Here is a 13,213-nt window from a genome sequence, read left to right as displayed (position 1 = left end):
GCCAGTTATTCATATCTTCCACATAGTGCATCCATTTGCTGAATAATACCACAGTCAGTCAAACTTCATTTGTAAAGTACCTCACATACAGTTTAAAGCAATGCTGTACTGTTGACTGATATTAAGATTCTAGAAATGGAAATGGGAAAACTATTTCAGATTGATACAAACAACAAAATGGACAATATTGATAAAAGACCAATTAAATAAATAAAAATAATAAAAACAAATGTGGAGACGCCCAATACTTGGCGCTGGGCCTATTGTCATAGCGACAACAATCACAGTTTCATACTAAGGACACACAACATAGCTGCCTTTTGTGCCATGCTAGTTGTTAACCTAAGAGACGTACATGAGAAATAAAATCCACAACCAGATGAACACGCACCAGGGGATCCACCGGCCTCTGCCGCCTCTTTCACATTGACGTGATTTGATTGGCTAGCGCCTGCGCTTGAGTGCTTTTTTAAACATGATTTGATTGGCTGGTGCCTCCGTTGCTTGAGGAAAAGCTGATCCATACAAAGCGCAAGCACGATGCAGTTCGGCAACACGTGACCTCACTCCATTGATACTGAATGAGCAGCGTTTCGGTTGAAAGCGTTAGTTTAGAGTTACAGTTCCGCCATGTGCCCCCTAGTGGTCCCTAGATAAAGCTCATGAGAGGTTGGATCCACATTCCTGGACATACCTAAATTCACAAAAGTGTTTTGAAGAGAAGTTCCATCCAGCGAGATGCCATTGCTGTATCTAATATCTTGCTACAGGGGAATAAACTAATCTAAAGCCTTATCCAATGTAACTGAAATTTCTGACGCCAGGGCACTTTCCAGATAGACTGTGAGGATCATATTAATACTCATGTTCAATATATTTTAATTATGAAATAACATCATTCATTTTATTGGATTAGGACCTCGTGAGTTTGGGTACACAGCCGATCATTGCTGCTGAAATACTGAAAAGGCCTGAGAGCTTCTTCATTACCATCACAATGATTGAGTCACAGCCAGCCTGAGGTAAAGTCAGGGTAGGTTTAGCTGAGTTCGTCATTAGCAGTGTTATTTCAACTGCTCCTGCAGCTTGGATCAAGCGTCAACATGCCGACATCTGTGTCACTGTCCGTTTAAAAGTGAGTAAAAGTACGTGTCAAATACCTTTGTAGGTATGTGAAGGGACACATACTCATCGGGACACTTTGTAAGGGCCAACAAATATGAGGTACATCGTTTCCAGTGAAGCTGACTCAGTTTAACACGAAAGCACAACAGTGGTGCTGTCACTTTCAAAAACTGGTACATCCAGTTCTGTGATGTGTCCTTTTTTTATTTGTTTATGCCTTCATTAATTAATGGTCTATTCAATTTCTTTGGCTTGAACTCTAATAGACACCCTCTCTTGATTTTGGCACGAGATGAAAAGCTTAACTTATAATAAAAAAATACTTTTAATAACCGTTTAATTGAAATGCATAAACTTTTTTATTAAAAATACCTGCTAATGGAACAGGTGAACTTAAGACATAATCGTTCTCATGTAATATTGACAGAGCTGAAACTTGTTTGATAATGTGTTTTCTTAAGGCCTCGTTTTTTTCGGTGACGCCCTTCAAAGGGGTTTGGAAACCAATCACAGTCGTTTCAGCGTGTGATGTGAGTTCAGTGATCATCACAAGCGCCGCAGAGTAAGTTTCAACACGGCTCACATCAGTGTCAGACTCATCTCTCTCCTCGCCGTCATTAGTGAATTTGCGATTTCAGAGAGGTGTAGCCTGACCCTCATCAAAATCCCGAACATCACTCAAGTGCTCCAGAGACGGATCGGCGGGAGATCACATGGCGTCTGAATAATCATTTAAGAAGAATGTTAAAAGAAAACGACACCTGACAGCTCACTAATTGGCCATTTCTAATTTCAAAGAGCCACACTCGAGCTCGCCCCACTCAGAAAGATTGTGATTGACAGTCGGTTCAAGGTGTGGGAACTGCTCCTCCTACATTCTTTTCATGTTTATGTTATCGCCTTGAGAGTTTTCTCCCGCTTGAGAGAAATTTACGGTGAAAAAAAAAAGAAAAAGAAAGAAGTATCTTCGCCATCTGAGCTTATCTTTCCATCAAATATCCTGCAGGAGGGGTGTTGGTGGTGGAGCAGGTGCAGGTGGGGAGGTTATCAAACTGTGGCTGTGAGGCAATGTTCGACACAGTCAAACTACCCTGATGCCCTGCGCAGCGATTTGTCAAAATGAATTGTGGTCAAGAATCTTATTAATAACTTTAAAAGGAGAAAAAAAAGAAGACGTCACTGCTCCTTCACGTCTCCACTTGCTCCTCTCCATTTTTCTCTCATCTGCTGTTTTCATCTGTGACTGAATAAGATTAAGATTATTGAATATATATGTATATTTTTTTTTTTCTGTGCTTTACAATACAGTCCCTCTTTCTCTCTCTGTGCGTGTGTGTCTGTCTCTTTCTTCTCTTGCCAGGCCTCTGTAGTGGTTTTAACATACTTCTCAATGAAATACATTGAAGTCCCTCGCAGGCAATAAGCACCATCTCAGCTGAAGGGCTTTGATAAATCGCTATCCAGGTGCTGCTCCAATTTGTCTTCATCATTAACTTTTACCAGGCTGTAACCTATCTGTCATTGAGCAGAAGCCCTAAGCAGACGTTTTGATGTCTTCATGTGTGCGTGTGCTTGCACTTGCTAAATCCCTCCATTAATTGAGAGGGCCCGAGGCGTCTGGTCGAGAAACTCATTTTCTCCCCCTATTTTGATTCTCTTTTGTGTCTTAGTCATTGAGGGTAACATCTGTACAGTCATGACTTAGTCACCTGAAGCACGACTGTGCCAGATGAACTAGCCACGTAGAATAGTAATGGAACATTCCGTACCATTCTTTGCTCTGCACTGAGGGATCGAGCCAAAGCGGTTTTGCTGAATTAAGAATTTTCACCACAAACGTGAAACAATGACCACATTGTGCTTGTGCATGAGATGCTGGGATGTGCTCTCCTGCTGACCAGACCTGAAGCTTAGGCTGTATGGGTGTACTGTCCATCCAAAGGGGAAATCCAGATGAAAGAGAGACAGGGAAGAAAGAAAATTACAAACATGAAACTAGAACTCTTTTTTTACCATTATTATTTACCAATAAGAAAGCCCACAACGAAATGACTACAGAGCTTATTCAACTGGAGTTGGCGAAAGCAATAACCTGGTGATGTACTGAACTGGATCGTGTTACTGGAAGACATACCACAAATTAAAGAACATTTCATGGACTTGTTTGTTGCAGAGGAGTCAACAGGTTTGTTATCTGTCATCCACAAAAGCTGAGCTCAACAGAGAACACCCTTTAACAATGGTACCAAGACAAAAGAAAGCAAATCTACCACCTCTCGGTTTGCCCAGTTTGGCCAGTGGTTTGGCATCCTCCACAATACCTATCAGGTGAGTGAACAGATGCAGTCAGCCTCCATGTAGCTAGATGTCAACTTGCTGAAGAAAAGCACATGAGAACTACTAACAGCACTTTGATAATCAGGTTCCAGATCAGTGTGATACACTTGAAAAAAATGTAAAAAATGTAAACTATGTGTTTGATGTGGTATTGGATAGCGGTTTGAGGACATGGGAGGTGTGACAAATGTTAACATGTCAACAGAAGAGTTGCTACAGACCCTGAGCACAGATTTAAATCATGATGGACATTTTACAAGGAGCTTCTCGAACCTCAAATCTTTAAAACCTACCTGAGATCTAGAATAACGGAAGAACATCTCAGTGGAGTTTAGTATAAATGAAGTGGTTTCTACGACAATGTCATGAACGAGTTTGCTATGAGAAAAACGAGAACTGAGAAAGGCTGTGGAAAAGTGTGACATAATGCATTTTGCACTGTGTGTGTGTGTGTGTGTGTGTGTGTGTGTGTGTGTGTGTGTGTGTGTGTGTGTGTGTGTGTGTGTGTGGTGTGTGGGTGTGCTTTCTTTGCGCGTTTCAAACCTGACCTGCAGCATTTCCGGACCCTGTTGGCAGCCACCTCAACTATTATTGTTTGAACCTGGGCATGAGAAAAGACTTTAACAATTTATGTTCAAAGCCACTGAGTGATCAACTGTCAGATGTGTTTGCAGTGGGCGGAGGCCTGCGGGTGTCGTGTGTTGAATTAAGGCAATGGTAATTAAGGTTAACTCATAATGAAGGTGATCATAATGTACACGATGTAGACAATGTTATCGGGACACCTACATACAGTATTACACCTACAGGAGCTTTTATGACATCTCATTCTAAAACCATAGGCATTGATATGGAGCTGGTTCCCTCCCCCCTTTGAAGCTATAGCCGCCTCCACTCTTCTGCGAAGGCTTTCTACAAGATGCGTGTCTGTGGGAATTTTTTCATCCAGAAGAGCATTTGTGAGGTCAGACACTGATGTTGGACGAGAGGACCTGGCTCGCAATCTCCTGTTCTAGTTCATCCCAAAGGTGCTCGATGGGGTTGAGGTCAGGGCTCTGTGCGGGCCAGTCAAGTTCTTCCACACCAGACTCAGCCAACCAGGCCTTTATGGACCCTGCTTTGTGCACTGGGGCAGAGTCATGCTGGAACAGAAAAGGGTCTTAACCAAACTGTTCCCACGAAGTTGGAAGCATAGAATTGTCCAAAATGTCTTGGTAACCTGAGGATTTCCCTTCACTGGAATTTAGGACCCTAGTCCAACCAATGGCAAATGGTGTGTATGTGTCATGCAGCCAAATGACTGTAGGTGTGTACATACAGTATGAAGCCTTTGTATGCATACGTATACGTGTTTGTGAAGCAGAAGAGGACAATGGGATGGTAAACGGTTGGTCTCTTGCACACACACACACACACACACACACACACACACAGACCTAATTCCCTAGGTTTCACGTGTGTGTGTGTGCTCATGTGTGTCGAGGAGTAAAAGCAGAGGATTTGAACAGCCTCCTGCTCCCTGCATTGCAAAGCTCACATGGTAATTAACAGAGAAGGGTGAAAGGGGGTTGGTTGGCACATGGGACACGGGGTGGATGCTTTCTCAGGCTCGGACGGTTTGTGTGTGTGAAGAAATGAAGAACACAGATATCATCCATGCTACTCTCCCTAGGCCCGGTTACAGCGCTTGCCATCATGGGGTTTATGTTATCAGGAAAAATAAGAATACAAACTAAATTATCTCTCAGCTGTCAATTATCTTTCTGAAAAAATTGTTTTGCTGAAACCAGATATGAATCTTGTTTGATGAAGGGCCTGAGACAACTACTGTGTCAACACATGAAGGCATTTGCTGGTGTTTGCAATGCAAGTTGAATTGTCACATTGTAAACCAGGCTTGTATCCTTAAAGGTAAATAAAGTATGATTTATAAAGGACTTTTCACATTGTGATCTTCTCCCTAGAAATGTTGCTTTTTTATTACATTACATGAGTTTTAAGTCCAAACAAAGTGTAATTGATCTTACAAGATTTCAAATATATATATACATGAAATATTTCAGTGGCATGACCATGTTGTCAACAATAAGCACCTGCATCTCTTTCTGAGCCCAATGAAACAATGCTCAGACAGTTTGCAGTTTGCAGTGTTGCATCACTTGCATTGTACTGTGGGTGGATGTCATACAATGTTATTCAAATCTGTGGAGATTAGAAAATACAATAAATTTGAACTTGCTGGGATTCAGCCTGGAAATAACCTTAATAATGTGCTTAAAGCCCCCCCGCAAAAGAAAATATATAAAGAATTATATAGATAGATAGATATAACTATTATTTATATAACTAATATTTAAGATAATGTATTTATGCAATGTTTTAAAATGAATGTAATCATATTTATAATAATGTAATTATAATTCTTATCATTTGGGCTGATGCATTAGGCCTACAACATATTAAAGATAAAGAGCAATACTGTGTTTGGTTTGACCTTTGACCTCCTTTACCTCATCTCTGTGATTATGGCATAATAAATATTCAAAATGAAAATCACCGCAGCGAGATGTGGTTTGACAATCAAAGCTAAATGCAGAAGACATACAGGCGTATCAATTATATATTATATATGCAAACATTATCAAAGAGCCAACATGGCAACACATGATGAACTTAAACAAAGGCGCTCTTCCACCATCCTGTTAATCGGCCCTGACGTTTAATGAAGTTTTAATTTACACCTAATCAGATCCTGTAAGCCATGCCCAGTCGCCTCGCCCTGTACGGGGAGGCAGAGGGGCCAAAAGACGGGCTCCTCGGAGACCACCACTCTTCTCTCATTAACGTTCACAGGTCTGTGCTCCTCTGTGTTGGCACACGCCTCTTCAAATGTATGCTTTGAGCAAGTCAGCGTGTATTTCTAATGTTTTTTTTTTAAATGTCTGATCTTCTCTGTTACGTGGTTAACAAATGCGATTGACGGGTAAGATGGGAAAAAATGGAAAGACTACATGCATGTAAAGCCATCAGCTGGATTTGGAACATCAGACGTTTGCACTGAAACCATGTGGGATACTAATAATTAATGTAAGTCTTTACACTTAGCACATATTATTCCCCTGACGTTTGACAGTCGATAAAGGGCCATCAAAAGACGTTGAAATATATAAATGGTGAATGACCTGTGTACAGCTGAGCATTTCTAACTCTTATCCAGAGTATACAGAATTTACCTCTTAAATGACAACATTCTAAAGTCTGGTATATTCTTCCTCCTGCCTTTTAATTCCACATATCCTATTATAAGAACTATATTTATATTATAATTATCAGTTTTTATGTCTGTGAAGAACTCTGCAAATTTCCTCTTTGAAAAGGGCTATATAAATAAAGTTGGTTATTATATGAGTTAAATTAAACATTATCCAGATGTTTGGAACAAACACTGCAATTCAGTAGATTTCCACAAACTTTGTGAGTGTTTAAAGTAACATTATTGAGATAATTATAATCCATCCAATCCCTGGGGCTGGTGCCAATCCCAGCTGACTTCAGAAGAAGTACAAGTGTACATAAGCAACTGGACTTGTCTATGTACACTTGTACAACTCCTGAAGATACCAGGACCTGTATGTCTGAGGTGGGGTACACTCAGGACAGGTCGCCAGCTCAGCCTCGGGCCAACACACGGACACAAACAGCCATTCAATCTCACATTCACCCACAGTCAATCTAGAGTCCCCATTTAACCTAACCCCCTTCTGCATGTTTTAGGACTGTGGGAGGACACCGGAGTGCCCAGAGAAAACCCCTGCAGGCACAAGGGAGAACACGAAAAAACTCCACACAGAAAATGTGCTTCTTCAAAATAACATTTCAGCTGTTGCAGTCCAACCAACTTCTTATTCCTATCATGAAAATGGTGGATTGCCCTGAGATAAGTGTGTTGTGAAAGGAGACTTACTTTCCTCCTCCTGAAATCCTCTCTCAACCTTTTTTTTAAAAATCTTCTTCATCATTCTTTCTCCCACATTCCCCATATCAAGTATCACACCTGGTTTCCCATTTGTTTCTCCCACAACAACCACAAAACCAGCCTGAGATTGACTCGTCTTCATTTGGCACAGTAAACACTAGAGTGTGGTGCTCTCCACCTGGCAGCCAATAAAATTTTAAAAAAAGATCGGCTACAAAGAATGAAGCCAGGTGAAGATATTTCACTTGAGGCAGCACCGACATGCTTTTAATTAAAAGCATTCCCACACATCTCTGTTCCAAAAAGCCGTGAGGTGAAAATGAATCATTATGGGCTACGCTTGTGTGTGCATACAGTACATGTGACTCAAAGTTGATAAGAGGCCTTATTTTCAAAGTGTTCAAGTGTTTTTATAAAACCTGGTGAACCCACTAATACCTCACGTCTTTGATTTGTTGTGTCAGTGTTGGTGTTACTTGACAGCTCTTATTATACGGGGGCAAAATATTATTGGGAGAAAGACAAACCATTAAAAAAAGCAAGATAATGTATAAAACATGACTTAATATTTGCCATTTATAGTGTTTCAATGGTTTAACCAAAAGTTTCCACAGTTCCTGTTAGGGAGGTCTAAGTAGTATTCTTGGGCCAAGTCTAAATATTAACGGCAACCACCAAAGATACAAGTAGAGTGTTGTATGTTGTAAATATCCTATCCATCAATGATGTTGTAAATTATTTCTAAATAAAAATACTTTGCATTAATTGTGCATTCTTATCTATTAAACTCTCCTGCCTCAACAGTGTGTGTTTTCTTTGATATCCAATCTTCTCTGTCTCCAATCTTCAGTCTCCTCTCGAATGCGATCCAGGATCATATAAGTCATACCCCTCATAGGCCAAATGCCCTAACTGCATACTTTCTCATGAGGGAGGCGAACTCAATCTGTGTGTAGTGTGAAATCCACGATATGTCATAGCAGCCCCATCAGCTGTGCCGCTCATTCACACACTGTATTGTTGACTCAAAATAAAGATGGTTTGGTTTCACTCTTCGTCAAAGAGGAGATCAGATTCCGGTTAAGATACTGTCAACTGCAAAGTGCGTTCTCCGGGGGAATGTCCCATTTGTGATCTCTGAGATTGCTCAGTTGGAAGGAGAATGGTTATCAAAAGAAATGAAACACCGAACTTGGTGAGGCTTGGATGGGAAAACGTATACCAGTCTGGTTGACTTTTTTAATTTGCAAACAACACTTGAATCTTATTTTCTTGGCGTGGTTCCTAGGGTGACGGTGTGTAATTTGCTACTACCATATGATATCTGTTTTTAAATATTTGTATTATCTTTTGCAAAACTTAGGATATATACTTACAGAGTTGACGCACAGCTGCACGTCGGTCAAGTTTCCTTTAAGTCGGCTTAATGTCTTGAGGAATAAACACTGTCATAAGGTCAGGAGCAGATTCCCATTTAAGTCTTGTGTTTTGTAAAGTGCTTTTGCCCCTGTTGTTGGATGCATGACATATGTAACTACAATTGTGACGTATTCTCTCGATACAGTGACTGAACTACTTTGATTTTATAAGTAACAATATTTCTGAGAATAAAATATAAGACTAGAAAATAAATCTGAAATCAAGAAATCCGAAATCAAGATCAAATCATAGAAGTCAGTCATCAAGACACGGACCAATGAGGTAGAAAGAAGCTTTCACTCCTTCAGCATTTAAACTCAACATAATTCTAAAGATGCAGGACTGAGCTCTTTAGTCTGACATTCTAAAAGCATGTTTTAATTGAGCACATGAAAATAAACAGAGGTTTATAACGATGAAGTCGGACCACTCCACTCCACTCCACCCTCCCTCCCTCTCTCACGTCTGCTCATTCAAACAGAAGTAACAGCAACTGCCAGCAACACATTTTGACATCTGCTGTTGGTGGCAGTATTTCATGACAAACATCCACACTGCCTGTCTACATCCACATTTGACACGAATGTGTAGCCGTCATCACCGCTCCCACAAAGCAGCTACAGGCCGGTAAGCCGCAAATCCTATTTTTGACCACAGCCGATAATTCTTGCAAAAACCAGAGAGTCAATATTTTATCACAGGGGTACAGCAAACACATGCAGATGCATTGTTGGTATGTTTTCCTCTTAAATATTGATTCCTAAGCCACTCTGCAGCCATCTGGTCTGTGGAGTATAGTCTGCATAAAACGCACACACACACAAACGCGCACAAACACACACACACACACACACGCACAACAAACACGCACACGCTCTCAAATCTACATGTGCAAATGTAGATCTCTCAAACTCACACAAAAATTAAAAAAAAGATGAACACGCACGCACACGATAATCCACGTGTAAATGGAAATCTCTCAAACACACACGAGCACACACATATACGTGTGCACGGATACAACCACAGAATTCTTCCTCACAAGTATGCACACAAAGACACACAGACTCCTGCACATGCCTCACACACATCCTTGAGGTAGGGAGCCTTCTTTCCCCCCCCAAAAAAAAAAAATGAGCCACAAAACACATGAAAGAAACTCCAATTTGTTTTGTCCCGGTCTCAGAATGTAATTTTCGCTCTAAACCCCGGCCATGTTGCCTGCAACAATGGCCTTATTCCACTCATTTCCCTCTTTCTCTATATGTCACCACCGAAGTGCCTTCGGACAGCTTCAAGCGGCAGATGTTGTGACAGCACCTCCTTCCTCCCTTACAAGCACTTTTTTTTCGTCAGCGTAATTGTATTAGAATGCACCTCCAATCCTCTGTAACAGAAAGATGTAAGCCGCTTCGCTTGCTTGTGGAGGGATCAACAGTCTCCCTTTTTAAAAGCCTTGCAAAGCTGTGTGTGTGTGTGTGTGTGTGTGTGTGTGTGTGTCAATGTGTGTGCATATACAGTACATGCATGCACAGTTGCATGCGTACACACTCTTCTACACACATACCTCCACCTCAGCACACACACACACACACACACACACACACACACACATACAATCACACTGTATAAGCAGAACCACCTCTGTGTAGTGTGATTAGGTATAGCTGTTGCTGAATTGTGCTGAGCACAGCCAGGGCATTGCTGAGGATTGGGTTGCCCTGTCTCAGAGCGAGAGAGAGAGAGAGAGAACACACACAGACACACACACACACACACACACACACACACCACACACACACACACACACACACAGAGCCTGTCTGTCGCCACCTTGTCTTTAGCCAGTCGCCAGGAAGCAGCTGGCCTGAATATCTGAGTGCCTTTAATGAATTGAAATCTTTTGGGTGCGATGATTCAGTGATTAAATGCAATAAGACTAATATTCCTGGGTGGGTTGGGAGTCAAAAGAGGATCGTCCACAGAGAGAGAGAGGGAGATGCAGGAAGACAGAGAGAGAGAGGAGAGAGCACTTGGCTCAAAGTGCAGTCTCCCTCCTCTCCTTCCCCTCCACCCCACCTCTTGGGGAATAACCCTATTTAGAGCAGAGGAAGAGTACAGTTGGAGCTTTTGGAGAGGGGAGGGAGGGGGGGACTTTGCTGGTGGGTGGTAGAGATGGGGAGGATTGTGTTTCATTTAGATTCTGATGGAGGTTTTGGGAACTTTGGGTTTGACCTTGTAAAACTAGTAGCTAAATAATGGCAATACCAATATGAACACTACAAACCTCTACACCAGGTACAGTAAATCACTGTAGATGGCATATTGTGACAATCATTTCAACCCCTGTATCAGTAATCTAGTTTTTCATTTTGTTTCTATTTCCACTTAGAATGGCTTGCAACTCATTTTATTCATAAATTGCTGCAAAACTTTCTTTACTTAATGGCCCCTTCTTTAAAATTACAATACGTTACTTAGATTGCTAGGGGTCTCTAAATCAAAACAGGAACAGAACACCCAGGGCGATGACGTCGTGAAGCAGCAAGGGATCATGGGAGTCTTTGTCTTCATCACCGCTGCCGATGAAAATTTCCCTGATGTGACTCAGAAGCGAATCATGTTCACGGATGAGGTAATGTAGTTGAGTTATATTCACGTTACGCAGCTAACTGCAATTTAAATTTGGGATTCATTATGAGTGACCAATGCAAGTAAAAGGCAACCAAAGGGAAACGTCCTGTTACCTTGAATAAAATTGCGGATTTCTCTGGGTTTGAACATTGTTGGAAAGATGTGGAATATCTAAGTACACAAGTCACCAAAATAAATAAAATAAATCTAGTTGTTTTTGGACATTTGAATGAATGATTGTTGCATACTTGTCTTTAAAACCTTGAATCAAAGTTCTATCAAAGGGCAGTTGTGTATAAGCCCTTGACTCGGATGTTGTGATATCGCAGGTGACCTCACAGTAACATGACCCGAGCTACCTTCTTGTTTATGTATTTGTCTTGTATACGCACATTGAGTATTGACTTCAAAACCTTAAGTTTGTTCAATGACACTTGGACTGGCTGATGCAACTTGTTGCCAGACAACGTTGCACTGAGTGGAAAGTTGAGCCAAATTTAACCTTCTTTGAAACCAAAGCCTACATTTAAATAAATAAGAAGGCTGCATATGTCTGACACAAAGCTGGTGCTGGTGCTGGTGCTGGTGCTGGTTTGACCAGTCAAGGAGAGGAAATCTGTTTTATCAGAAGCACAGGTTTGAATTCACAGTACCGCACAGTTACAACATTAATAATACTCCTGAAAGTAAGTTGGGAGGGGGGGGAGAACTTAATGTACTCAGGTTAATGATTTAAAGGCCTTTGAACTGCCTTGTTGTTGAAATGTGCTGTACAAATAAATTTGCCTTGCCTTATCCCTCAAATATCACCTTGGCTGACATCTGAGGAAAAACACTCACCCTCCACAGAGCTGCCATTTCTTCACCGTGAGAAGTTCAGCGAGGGTTCAGCCGATGGTCGGAATGTCTGTGCAGGAAGTGGAAGTTTGGACGGAACATCGTCTTCAAGTATTTCACCGGCTCAAGTTTGTGGCTTCAATTCATTTTTTCAAACTGTCTTATGTTATTGACGTTCGCTTGATTCATCATCATCACCATTAACAATAAAACCTTTGTGTCCCTAGGAATCAAGTTGGTTTCTCCACCTCATAAATTATGTCAAATGTTCAATGACAGTTCAGAAACTGGTGTGGCCTTTATGCAGCAAGGTGGGAAGGGTGTGGAAGTTAGGGTGTAGAATGTATGACTTTCACACAGGAAACCACATAATGTGTTTCATGACAGTGTCAGGTCAATACATAGACGCATAATTTATGTTCATGATTTTCTTTTCGCTTTTCTGTTTGTGGTTGACTCCACCTCACCTTACCTTAACCTTGTTTTATTTGCCGCAACTAAAGTGTTTCTCTGACACTACCGGTACTTATTTGCTGTGTGAGTATTTAAAAAAATGCTCAGACTGGATGTGAAACAAAATTATTGGTATTAAACTGATCCAGGGTTTTGCAGAGTCCTCCTGTTGTGACATCCGTGTTCTGGACCACTCACCTGAAAATGTAGAATTTGCACCATGCTTCTCAATACTGACGATATCTTGTGCTTCGTTCTACTGGATGTCTCCCGTCTCGTTCAAGGGGCTTCCTCAGCTGCCTTTGACTCATTACATCTACATTTAATTTGAAGTGAAGCAACATGTTTATTCCTAAAAGAAACATTTTGGCAGGTAATATAAATGCCTCAAACTATCCCTCCAGGCATGTATTACAGGTTGCTTTCATTTAA

The sequence above is a fragment of the Hippoglossus stenolepis genome, chromosome 8 (genome assembly GCF_022539355.2).
Source record: "Hippoglossus stenolepis isolate QCI-W04-F060 chromosome 8, HSTE1.2, whole genome shotgun sequence".
Lineage (NCBI taxonomy): Eukaryota > Metazoa > Chordata > Actinopteri > Pleuronectiformes > Pleuronectidae > Hippoglossus > Hippoglossus stenolepis.
Note: the sequence above shows the minus strand (reverse complement) of the source record.